Below are 12,011 nucleotides of genomic sequence, written 5' to 3' on the forward strand. Positions count from 1 at the left end.
CCTTCACTGGAATGTCTTTCACTGACTCATTGCCAATTTTATTCTGATTGTACTCCAGGGAAGTGCCTTGAGATGTTTTACTGTATTTGCAGCGCAATATTAAACTGTTGTCTTTGTTATTTGTTGAAATCTTCCAATAGCCGGAATCATCCACAGCACAAAGGTGGATGACAGAAGCCAGTCACTAAGCATCAGAACATCACTGCAGAAGTTTTTAATGAACGCATCTTTAGCGCAATGATGAAATTAATAAAATACCGGAAGAGAATCATCAAGGTGCAGAAGGAGGCCATTTGGCCCATCACCGAATCTCCGAATGAACAACTCTCTGAGTATCATTTCCCCGCCTTCTCCCCATAGCCCTGCACATTCTTTTGTTTTTTTTGTTAGCAGTCTGACTCCCTTTCGAAGGCTTCAATTAAACTTACCTCCCCCACACTCTCAGGCGGGGCCTTCCTAACCCTCACTACTTGCTTCTTTCACTAGTAATCTAAATCTGCGCCCTGTCGTTCTCGACCCTCTCACGAGGGAAAGCTGTTTTTCCTGATCTACCCTGTCCAGCCCCCTCGAGAGTTTGAACGCCTCCATCCAATCACCTCTCATCCTTTTCTTCTACAAGCAAAACAGTTCCAAACTCTCCAATCTATCTTCAAAGTTCTTCATTCCTGGAGCCAGGGGCAGCATGGTGGCACAGTGGTTAGCACTGCTGCCCCAGGGTCCTGGGTTCAATTCCGGTCTCGGGTGACTATCGGTGCGGAGTCTGCACGTCCTCCCCGTGTCTGCGTGGGTTTCCTCCGGGTGCTCCGGTTTCCTCCCACAGTCCAAAGATGTGCGGGTTGGGTGGATTTGCCATGCTGAATTGTCCTTAGTCTCCAAAAAGTTAGGTTGGGTTACGGGCATTGGGTGGAGGTGTGGGCTTAAGCAGGGTGCTCTTTTCAAGGGCCGGTGCAGACTTGATGGGCCGAATGGTCTCCTTCTGCACTGTAAATTCGATAACTCTCGTGAACTATTACCACGCCCTTGCTGATACCTTCACAGCGTTCCTGAAGTGAGGTGTCCATAATCGGACACAATGCTGAAGCTGAGGCTGAGTTAGTGACTTATACAAACTCAATGTAATCTCTTGGGCCTTGTATTCGATGCCCCTATTAATAAATCACAAGATACTGTACGCTTTATTAAATGCGCTCCCCCCGGTCCTGCCACCTTCAATGATTTATGATTATATATTCCCAGGTCCCTCAGCTCCTGTGCACCCCCTTCCCCCGTTAGAGTTACACCCATTGGGTGAGATTTTCCACCCCCATCCATGGCGTGTTTTGTGGAAGTGGCCCACCATTGGCCAGTGGGGGCATCATCTGGTCCCGCCACTATCAGCGGGCTTCCCCATTGTCCGGCCCCTCCGTCGCCAGGGAAACGGTGGCTGGGTGTGGCCGTCGGCTGGACTAGAGGATTCCACCGGGCAGGGATGGCCAGAAGATTACATGCTTTATTTTACATCGGGGCGATCCTCTGGCTGCGGTGTGCCTGGCGACGATCCCACTCAGTTGGGGGAATAGCGGGAGAACCCCAAAAAGAGATCTCATCCAGAAAGGGCGAGAACCTGATCAAACCTCCTGTGCATTCATTTTAAATGGAGTGCAACGGCAATCCAGGGGTCATGCACCCATCCCCCCCACCCCACCACACCCCACCCCCCCAGCAACCCCCTACCCCACCCCCAGCCCCACCCCCCCCCCCCCCCAAGCACCCCCCTCCCCCACCCCCTGCACCACCCCCGCTCCCCCGGCACCCCGCCCCCACCCCTCCTCCCCTGCACCATCCCGCCACTGCTCAGGCTCAAAACCCAGGCGTCCATCAGCCTGAGGAGGGGACCAGAAGAGTACACCGATGACGAACGAGATTGTACAGGATTTGATGGTCCCACAACCAACTGCTGAACACCATGTGCCGCAGAAGACTGCGTCCCACCAGAGAGATGGTGCAGCACTACGCCACGTCCTCGATGACTTGGCACCGCATGGAGGAGGAGGAGGACCCCTGCTCCTGGTAGCCTTGAAGGTCATGGCTTCGCCACCATCGGCAGGTTGCCCCAGGTCCAGGGGGCCATCGATGGCACACATGTCACCCTGCTCGCACCATGTCATTATTAACAGAAAGGGGTTCCACTCCCTGAATGTCCAAATTGAATGCCCCACCACCTCAGGGTCATGCAGGTGGGCGCACATTATTCTAGAAGTATGCATGACGGTTACATCCTGGGCACTCAGAGATCGCCAGAATCTTTAAGGATTACCTCAGGCTGAGGACGCGGCTCTTGGAGGACAAGGGGACATCATGGTTGATGATGCCAGTGCAGAGGCCCCAGATAGAGGCAAAGTCCCATTACAATGAGGCTCACTCCGCCACCCGTACTGTCATTGAGTGATGATTGGGCTGTTGCAAGTTCTTTCCTATTGTTTCTCTTATTTCCAATAGATTGGCCAGGGACAATATTCTGCCTGGCAACAGACAACAAATGGATCCTGCCAGGTGGGGCTTTTTTCAGAGGACACAGCAGAAAGTTTCTTGATTCCAAAAGGGTAAGCGGTTTCCTGCCCGGATCTCTCTCTCTCTCCCTTAAAGCTGTATTTCCAAGAAATATGTATTCCAGTGTACAGCAGGTATCTCTGTGTTTGCCGACTGTATTTACAAGTGGCTTTTGATTCATGGTGAGTTTTGCTTAATTGGAGATGGAGAAGGTATCAGTTAGAAGTTAAAGTGTTTCCTTTTATTGTTAATAATTGTTTAATTGTTAACTGTAAGCTACTTTCTGTGATGCTGATGTAATTTGATCCTGTGTTAATAATAACGTTTATTTTTATATAATACATCCCTATTTGTCAGTAGATTCACTCCTGGGGTGACTCTACTCCCTGTACACACACGACTGCATGGCAAAACTTGGTTCCAACTCCATCTACAAGTTTGCTGACGATACGACCATAGTGGGCCGGATCTCGAACAACGACGAGTCTGAATACAGGAGGGAGATAGAGAACTTAGTGGAGTGGTGCAATGACAACAATCTCTCCCTTAATGCAAGCAAAACTAAAGAGCTGGTCATCGACTTCAGGAAGCATCGTACTGTACACACCCCTGTCAGCATCAACGGAGCCGAGGTAGAGATGGTGAGCAGTTTCAAATTCCTAGGGGTGCACATCACCAAAAATCTATCCTGGTCCACTCATGTCGACGCTATCACCAAGAAAGCACAACAGCGCCTTTACTTCCTCAGGAAACTAAGGAAATTTGGCATGTCCACATTAACCCTTACCAACTTTTACAGATGCACTATAGAGAGCATCCTCTCGGGCTGCATCACAGCCTGGTATGGCAACTGCTCGGCCCAGGACCGCAAGGAACTTCAGAGAGTCGTGAATACCGCCCAGTCCATCACACGAACCTGCCTCCCATCCATTGATTCCATCTACACCTCCCGCTGCCGGGGGAAAGCAGGCAGCATAATCAAGGATCCCTCCCACCCGGCTTACTCACTTTTCCAACTTCTTCCATCGGGCAGGAGATTCAGAAGTCTGAGAACACGGACGAACAGACTCAAAAACAGCTTCTTCCCCACTGTCACCAGACTCCTAAATGACCCTTTTATGGACTGTCCTCATTAACACTACACCCTGTCTGCTTCATCCAATGCCAATGCTTATGTAGTTACATTGTATATCTTGTGTTGCCCTATTATGTATTCTCATGTATTTTCTTGAATTCTGTTCAATTCCCTTTTCTTCCCATGTACTGAATGATCTGTTGAGCTGCTTGCAGAAAAATACTTTTCACTGTACCTCGGTACACGTGACAATAAACAAATCCAATCCAAGTATCCTTTCCTCACAGTTTTAACAATTTTAAAAAAATGTTTGCGGTTCTTCTCCGGAATCCTAAAAAATGTTGGGGTCTGGTCCGGGAACTTAACAAGCATCAATATCAGCAGAGGTGAGAAACCACTGTGATGTACCATCAATTGGACTCGAGACACGGTTAAGATCCAAACTGTGGCTTTAATCAGCTAATTGTTAGCCCGGTGGTTGACTACAGAGAAAGGCCGACCGCCGGGAAAACTGGGTACTTATACCCCGCCTCGGAGGCGGGATCTACTTGCCTCTCGACCAATTGGTGAGCAGTCACATGACTAGTCCCAGCCAATAAGACGAGAGGCACATGACCAGCCAGAGCCAATGGGAAACCAATGATCTGCACCAATGGTAGTGCTTCTACTCATATCACCACACACTGCAACTTTATCCGGGTGTCCGATCTCAAGTGAGCATCTCCTCTTCCACAACCTTGACATTCCCAAAAGCTGCCCTTCAGGTCACCCCGGAGCAGGTCTCTGGGGAGGAACTGACTTCTCGGTGCTGTTTCACCAGCACCTTCCACCAGCGCAGAGATAATTGGTGAGGCACGTTAGCAAAACAGGTTTCTGGGGCACCCTCTGGTGAGCAACACACTCCTGCTGCAGCACACCAGGTGGAGGCAGGAACTTCCACGGGACCGGCCAGTTGGAGGGCTGCCTGATCCCAGGGAACAGCTGCCCCCAAGCCAGAGGTCAGACGTCTGGAAAAGGTAACCCCTTTGCCACTGCGGAGGCAAATTCAGAGCCGGAATTTACAGGAGGTGGCATCAGCTGTATTCCAGCCCCTGCCAGTCCACCTGATCGCCTTCAGGCTGGGAGAAATCACCCAGCCTTCAGGGAGCGTTAGCTGATTGTCTCAACAATAGAGTCTTTCCACTGACAGGGGCTGTGTGCCAAAGAGGATTTCAGCACCTACTGGGGCATCTGGTATTTGTGTGCACCAGGCTTTGCTAACCCCCTGCTTAATCTGCTGTGGAGCTATGCATCAAAGAATACCATCTAATATGGTGCTGAGATAAACGTGGCCACGCCTATCTTTTTGAATGAAGCGCTGATAAAGCAATGGGGGTCTACAAATGGGGGGGGGGGGGGTGCAAGGAACATCTTCATGAACAGTAGAGTTCAAAACTCATCGATGAAACTGACAACATAACAATACTAATCTTTAATGTCACAAGTGGGCTTACATTAACACTGCAATGAAGTTACTGTGAAAATTCCCCAGTCGCCACATTCCGGCGCCTGTTCAGGTACACGGAGCGAGAATTTAGAATGTTCAATTCACCTAACAGCACGTCTTTCGGGGCTTGTGGGAGGAAACTGGAGCACCCGGAGGAAACCCACGCAGACACAGGGAGAGCGTGCAGACTCCGCACAGACAGTGAGCCAGCCAGGAATCGCACCCGGGACCCTGGCGCTGTGAAGCCATAGTGCTAACCACTGTGCTCCCGTGCCGCCCCGTTGAATTAATATTCAACAATATTACTGATAAGGTGACTGAAAGTTACATCTGAGAAGTGAGTTGCTAAACTTTCACTGCACCATTAAGCGGTTCAGCGAAGGGACGGCACGTGGCGCAGTGGTTGGCACTGGGACTACGGCACTGAGGACCCGGGTTCGAATCCCGGCCCTGGGTCACTGTCCATGTGGAGTTTGCACATTCTCCCCGTGTCTGCGTGGGTTTCACTCCCACAACCCAAAGATATGCTGGTTAGGTGGATTGGCCACGCTAAATTGCCCCTTAATTGGCACACCTATCCCGAGGGCGCCTCCCTCAAGCACAACCCCTTGTCGCCAATGCAAGCCCCCCAACCTCCAGGTAACTGGAAACCATCCCTCTGCAAGCCAGAATATGTTTAGAAAGTCCATGCCTCCGGGAATCAGATTGAATACCTGTGCCAATCACACCCATGTGACTCTCGGCTGAGGGGAGCAGGTGGGGAGGGGGGAGGTATCTCAGGCGGCAGTTGCAGTTATATTGGGCTTTCCACCCGGTAATTGGGTCCAAATGCAGATGGCCAAGTGCGTGTTGCATGTTCCTGACAGCACGGGCCCGCCATGGCCCACCGGATGGGCGGGCAAGGAGTTTGGCGCATGGCGCCGAATCCTGCTTTTGGCCCGAGGCCCCATTCGGCGGTCAATCGAGATTCCCTCTGCTGGTGGACGGCCCTGTGTTATATAGTCTGGGCCTGCATTGCTTTCCGAATGCCTTCATTGTTCCATTACTGCTTTTCCCTGCCTGTGCTAGGCGCCTTGCTAAATCACTGCAATCAGCTCATCACCACTTGAGTAGTTTTACCTCTGACATTTTCTGCCCTCTTTCCATAATTACTTTAAACTAGTTCACCAATGCCCTCCAAGCCACTCACCATCCTGACTTGGAAATATATCGGCCATTCCTTCACTGTCGCTGGGTCAAAATCCTGGAACTACCTCCCTAACAGCACTGTGGGTGTACCTACGCCAGATGGACTGCAGCTGTTCGAGAAGGCAGCTCACCACCACCTTCTCAAGGGAAATTAGGGATGGGCAATGAATGTTGGCCTAGCCAGAAACACCCACATCCCTTGAACGAACAAAACAAGTTAGTTTGCAGTCGCTGATCGTGATATGATGTCCTCCTGTAACATAGATACAGACATAGATACATAGAAGATAGGAGCAGGAGGCCCTTCGAGCCTGCTCCGCCATTCATCACGATCATGGCTGATCATCCAACTCAATAGCCTAATCCTGCTTTCTCCCCATAGACTTTGATCCCATTCTCTCCAAGTGCTATATCCAGCCGCCTCTTGAATATATTCAAAGTTTTAGCATCAACTACTTCATGTGGTAATGAATTCCACAGGCTCACCACTCTTTGTGTGAAGAACTGTCTCCTTCCCCAATAAAAAACATTTATTAAAAAAAAGAAATGTCTCCTTATCTCTGTCCGAAATGGTTTACCCTGAATCCTCAGACTGTGACCCCTGGTTCTGGACACACCCATCATTGGTAACCGAGGGCAGCACGGTAGCACAAGTGGTTAGCACTGTGGCTTCACAGCGCCAGGGTCCCAGGTTCAATTCCCTGCTGGGTGACTATCTGTGCATTCTCCCCGTGTCTGCGTGGGTTTGCTCCGGGTGCTCCGGTTTCCTCCCACAGTCCAAAGACGTGCAGGTTAGGTGGATTGGCCATGAGGGGTTATTGGGTTACGGGGATAGGGTGGAAGTGATGGCTTAAGTGGGTTGGTGCAGACTCGATGGGCCAAATGGCCTCCTTCTGCACTGTATGTTGTTGAAAAGAAAACACCTTCCCTACATCTACCCTGTCTGGACCTGTTAAAATTTTATAAGTCTCTATGAGATCCCCCCTCATTCTTCTGAACTCCAGCGAGAATAATCCCAACCTAGTCAATCTCCCAACTTTTCCTCTTTCATTTGTCAGGACAAGGTTCAGCAGCACTGCTTCCTTCACTGTTAGACTGGAGACATATTTATTGAGAAAGTTATGGACACAAATCAGTAATTCCTTCCCTTTCGTACCCTTGCACTATATTGATTTCCGTTCATATGAAGTCTACTAATATTACTAACATGTTTTTCTGACACATCTTTGAAATTTGCTGACAAATTGCTCATCACTTTCTCACATCTATAAAAAAACTTGCAACAATTTGACAACTTTCTCAAATCAACCGAGATAGATTCAGTTCAACATTTATCTGCTATGTCCTTTCATTTAGAACGGTAACATTGGGCCATGACCTCTGACTCGTGTCGGAAATCAACGCCTGGCAGGAATGAGAAGAATTTAATGTGCACCTGTCTGGTCTTGAAAGCTGTGCTGAAACCACCGATGCTCAGAGCTGCTGGGGCCTGCATCGGAAGGATGTTGTCAAGCCCCACGTCTGTGAGGGGGGGCTTGTCAGGTCAGCTACGCGTGTCGGGGGATTAGGCCAGGTCCGTAGGCCAGGGACGGGGTGCCAGAAGGGGGTGGGGTGGGATCCGTGGATTGGTGAAGGGTTTGAGTCCATGGTCGGAGGGGCATGGGGGGAGGGGGGCAGGGTCTGGGTAGGGGGTTTGAGTCAGGTGGGTCGGTGGAATTATTGGGGCTTGAGGTGGTGGAGAAAACCATTGGTTGGGCAGGGGGTGTGATGGAGACCCTTGGGGGGTCAGGGAGGTCAGGGGAGTCCCATACGGAGATCAGTCTGGTTATTTACAACAGATATCCAGACGTTAAAGGAAGTTTTAATTCTTCAAACTTTTTCAGACTAATTATTTACGTAACCCCGGCAGAAACCATGCAAAGTCAGCAATTTACTTTGTATTTCCGGTAGCGGCGCAATTGCCGAGAGGAAGTTAGTGTTTCCGAGTAATTGTGGCACAAACCCTTACTGTACACCATGATTACTCTGCCCAATAGGAAAAAAGCAGTTTGGACCAGTATTCTTGGGCGGGATTCTCCAATAATGGGGCTATGTCCCCACTCCAGCGAGAACACGTGGGGGAATCACTCTGGACCTTGCTGATGGAAGTCCAGTGATATTGCTACCTGGAGGGGGCTAGCAGGGCCCCAGAGTAGTCCTCGCGGCTCCGGCTGCCGATACGGGACCCTTCAGTTTTGGTCAGGGGTCTGCACATACGTGGGGCGGCCACCCCGCACGACATGGTGGAACCACACCGCGGACCGGCATCCAAAATATAGCCACCACCCCCTGAGATGGCGTGCGCCCGCGGATCGATGGCCCCCAATCGATAGCCTGGCCATCTGTGAGGCCCCCCTGGTGAAGGATCCTCACGCCCCCCCCCCCCCCACAAGGGTGGCCGTGGACTGAGTCAGCAGCCGCCATGCTGAGTTCCCAACAGGTGGGATCATGGGAGAACCGCGGCGTCGGGAACTCGGCCAGTTACTCTTGGAGAATCGCCGCAGGGGCCCCTGTCTATGGCCCCTACCGACGCCACGTAGACTGCGCGCGCAGAACGCGGGGACCGGAGAATCGCGGGAGCGTCGCGCCGGATTTTGTCGTCAACGCCCATTCTCCGCCCCCACGTAGATCGCGATTTCGGTGCGGAGGCTCAGAGAATCCCGCCCCTTATTTTCCAGTTTTTGCTGGTATTCCATTTGAAAGTATACAAGACCTGTTCAGACCAGTATTCGCATTTCCCCATTTTTACAGTGCTTTTCTTTCTGGGTGCAATGAGTGGACGGCCTTCTTGACCGAGTCAATAGTGTGATGGAATTCTCACCATCCAGCTTAAAGGGTGAGAAACGCAACACCATCCCGGACAGAGTCGTTGACTTTATCCTGGCACCTCAGCACCCCCTCTCTCCACAATGAGTGCACTGTGACTCCAATACGTATGATCACCTGCATGTGCTACAACTCACCAAGGTTACTTTGGCAGAAAATTCATTCTCTGTATCCTCTACCACTGTATAAGCCAAAGTAAGACGTCTTGCAACACCAGGTTAAAGTCCACAAGCTAGTGATTCGAAACATACCCGCTGGACTTTAACCTGGTGTTGTAAGGCTTCTTACTGTGCTCAACCCAGTCCAACGCCGGCATCTCCACATCATGTATTAGCCAAAGGTAGTGTTGTCATGGGAACATCAGCACTTCCAAGCTCTATTCCAAGTTGCACACCGTTCAAACTTGAACATATAATTGTAATGATAATCTTTAATGTCACAAGTAGGCTTGCATTGACGCTGAAATGAAGTTACTGTGAAAAGCCCCTCGTCGCCACATTCCAGCGCCTGTTCGGGTACACAAAGGGAGAATTCAGAATATCCAAATTACCTAACAGTACGTCTTTGGACTGTGAGAGGAAACCGGAGCACATGGGGGGAATGTGCAGATAGTGACCCAAGCCGAGAATCGAACCTGGGACCCTGGAGCTGTGAAGCAAAAGTGCTAACCAATGTGCCATCGTGTTGCAATGTCTCCACTTCCTTTCTTGAAAATAAATTTAGAGTACCCAATTCTTTTTTTCCAATTAAGGGGCAATTTAACGTGGCCAATCCACCTACCCTGCACATCTTTGGGTTGTGGGGGTGAGACCCACGCAGACACGGGTAGAACCCTATACGGACAGTGACCCGAGGCCGAGATCAAACCTGGGTCCTCAGCGCTGTGAGGTAGCAGTGCTAACAATTGCATCACTATGCTGCCCCCATGTCTCTACTTTCATTGAGTTAATATCCTGGGATTTATTTTCTAACAGTATGAAGTTTCGTTAGTTAGAATTGCCATAGTCCCCGATCACCATAGGCTGCTTTCCCCTTTGAGGGGGAGAGGTGACTGGTGGCAATATAACATGAGGGTCATACTGAGAGTCTGCACCGGCTCTTGGAAAGAGCACCCTCCCAAGGTCAACACCTCCACCCCATCCCCATAACCCAGCAACCCCACACAACACTAAGGGCAATTTTGAACACTAAGGGCAATTTATCATGGCCAATCCACCTAACCTGCACATCTTTGGACTGTGGGAGGAAACCGGAGCACCCGGAGGAAACCCACGCACACATAGGGAGGATGTGCAGACTCCGCACCGACAGTGACCCATGCCAGAATCGAACCTGGGACCCTGGAGCTGTGAAGCGATTGTGCTATCCACAATGCTACTGTGCTGCCACCTACTCACCACACCTCAGGCAAGGGGCAAGGTTGAGAAGGCGAGGCCTTCATGGATAACCTCGGCCAGTGCAGGAATTGAACCCATGCTGCTGGCCTCGCTCCTCATCGCGAACCAGCTGTCCAGCCAACTGAGCAAAACCGACCCACTTACGAGGCACCATCACGATACACTGATCGACCTTCCCATGGGACTCGTAGAAAACGAGCTTCCCCGCTCGTGGGCGGAGGCACGACCGGCTGGGGCTCGTTACCTTACTCTTTAATAGCCGGCCCTGACTGGGCCCGTCACTTCCATGAGTCCGAAGCGGGATCTTTTGTGTTGCATGCCGCCGCAGCACCGTTTCCTTAAAGTATAATAAAACTCCAGTTACCTCACTTACTCATGTCTCCTGGATTGTCTTCAACGCCATTTTGGTAGTGTCGTTATAAAAGGACTGTTGAATTCCAGGAGAGTTGCTTCACAGGAGAACGAGGGATGTTCAATCAATGCAACTGTGCTGCGATTGCTTAGACTATGAGAACAAATAAGAAAAAAACAGAGTAAACAATTAATTAAAAATTTTAATCAGTTTTCAATCTGAATTAGTAAAATATTAAAATTATAATTTCTGCTGTGAACCCGGTAAAGTATGGAAATGATAGTTAAACATTTCATGACAAAACAATAATGATCAGCAATCTATTGTGACTGATGAAGATGTTAAAATTAATGAATAAGTGTTCAGTGTATATGTAAATTGAAATTCATTTTTCTAAATTGAAAATTTATAAATAATCTTAAGTTGGAAAGGAAAAAACTTCTGAATTAAACATCTAAAAATGAGCTTTATCTTAAAATTGATTAGGTTGCTAAATATTCATTATTGTTCAGCGGAGGGCAGTGGAAAGTCCTGTGGGCAAGGTGGTCTGTCAGGTCGAGAGGGGTGGAAGGAATGGCCTGGAGGCTCACTGCTGGCAAGTCAAGCTGAGTAAAACTAGGGACATTATTCCGTCTGAGAGGGAAAAGGAAGTCTTGAAAAGTTGGGGGAAAGCCAGAAGGTAGATTATAACAAAATATAAAAACACATTGGAATGAGGCCAAATCGATGGAAGAACCTTGAAAAGGTTGATGATTACTGAGAACGTTTTAAAATGAAGTGCTTTTGATTAAAGTCCAAAAACTGAAAAGGGGAATAAAATGTTGAGGAACTGTTGTAACTTTGCAGGTTTCCAGAGGAATGGGTTGGCATGTTGCAGTGTCCTGGAATTGTGAAATCTCAGGACCTGCATAATGATGGTTTGGGTACAAAGAATGGAAATTTCAGAAGGTCCATGTGTCGAAAGAGGCAGAGGTGCTGCCACAACAGGACCTGTGATGTCTGTGACTGTTCAGTGCAAGGAGAATCCTGGTAAGTCATGGGGTGCGATTTAACTGGAAAACATTCTGGGGGAGGGATTCTCTCAGGCTGGGCTGGAGAATGGCCGGGACGGGCGCGAAT

General features: G+C 49.7%; 2 long non-coding RNA genes across 2 annotated transcripts in view; one reads left to right on the plus strand and one right to left on the minus strand.

Moving 5' to 3' along the window:
• Positions 1 to 2,558, plus strand: part of LOC119955313 — a 119,667-nt gene extending 117,109 nt beyond the window's left edge. Inside the window, exon 4 of the long non-coding RNA XR_005458428.1 lies at positions 2,479 to 2,558. This is a non-coding gene — a long non-coding RNA (uncharacterized LOC119955313). The remainder of the gene's footprint in view (positions 1 to 2,478) is intronic.
• Positions 1 to 12,011, minus strand: part of LOC119955314 — a 53,376-nt gene that overhangs the window by 2,659 nt on the left and 38,706 nt on the right. Inside the window, exon 2 of the long non-coding RNA XR_005458429.1 lies at positions 10,905 to 11,045. This is a non-coding gene — a long non-coding RNA (uncharacterized LOC119955314). The remainder of the gene's footprint in view (positions 1 to 10,904; positions 11,046 to 12,011) is intronic.

Source organism: Scyliorhinus canicula, chromosome 20 (genome assembly GCF_902713615.1).
Source record: "Scyliorhinus canicula chromosome 20, sScyCan1.1, whole genome shotgun sequence".
NCBI lineage: Eukaryota > Metazoa > Chordata > Chondrichthyes > Carcharhiniformes > Scyliorhinidae > Scyliorhinus > Scyliorhinus canicula.